Genomic DNA, 1254 nt, shown 5'->3' with positions numbered 1-1254 from the left:
GAGCGCCCATCCCCATCGCCAGGCCTCAGGGGACACATGCAGGGACACATGCAGCCACGGAGCACCCTCCCCTTGATCTGCAGCATGTATCCGGTTTGGCACATATTTTAAATTTTATTTTACTTTCACATTTACAAATTCAGGAAGCCACTTTGGGAAGAGGAAGGTGGAAGCTGCCTTTAAGGAAAGCCCAGCTCCCTCCTCCCAGCCCTGGGCTGTGGGGACAGCGGATGCTGCAGGACGGCACCTGACTCTGGGGCTGGCTCCACACTGGGGCCACCTCCTCACTGGGGCCACCTCAGTGCCTGGAAGACATGACACTGGGGTCTGCCTCGGCCCAGGATTTTATTGCTGGTGAACCTGATTACCCAACTCCTAGCCATGTTAGTCCAGGACGGTGGCATTGTCAGTAATGGGTCTGGTGGCACACATTTTGCTGAGATGAGAGGTCACTGAGATGTGTAAACTGCACTGAATTCTGCGATGCTGGCATGTTGTCCCTGCCCATCTTCAGCCCCAGGGGAGGCCCGGGGGGAGATGGAAGAGAACCCCCTGCTGCCCACATGGACGGGACAAACACTAGAGGCAGACAGGTCAGGATGGATAAGCCCAAATCCCCAGCAGCCGGAGCTCCAGGGCCCCACCAGCTCTTTCTTTCCTGTGCCACTTTCCTTTTAAGGCCCCCAAAGATACGTTCCCAGGTGGAGAGAACCTACAGCCCCTTGCTTTCCAAGACCGTATCTCTTGTGCTGAATGAGATGAGCACTCGGCAGGCGGAGTTCAGAAACATGGACTAGCATCACGCGGGCATGGATTCTGAGAAGGTGGACTGCTGGAAACCGTCTTCTGGTCATCACTAAATGTCAGAAAAACACAGTCATGGAAAGGACGGTTTGCCTCTGTGATCACAGCAGTGCCAAGACGAAGGCCAGAGGCGTCATGGTATTGCTTGGATTTGATCCTGCATTGGCCTCTGCGATGTTGTGGCCCCTTTGCATCTCCATCCCTCCTGAAAATGCTAGGTGTCCGTCCTGCAGTCCACGGCTGTCAGGCAGGACCACCCCTGACCAGCCAGGTGAGCCACGGGCACAACCGCCTCTTTGACAACTGAGGAAAATGGCTCTTAATGATGAAAAATGCTCCCTCCCATTGCCCTGTCAGACTGCAGATGTTCAGTTCTTTCTCCCTTCCGAGGAGAGGGAGGCCGGCCGAGCATCCTCCCGACACTGGTGGGGCTGGGGGAGGGGCCCTGGC

This window comes from Galeopterus variegatus, unplaced genomic scaffold (assembly GCF_000696425.1).
Source record: "Galeopterus variegatus unplaced genomic scaffold, G_variegatus-3.0.2 Scaffold6863, whole genome shotgun sequence".
NCBI classification, from domain to species: domain Eukaryota; kingdom Metazoa; phylum Chordata; class Mammalia; order Dermoptera; family Cynocephalidae; genus Galeopterus; species Galeopterus variegatus.
Note: the sequence above shows the minus strand (reverse complement) of the source record.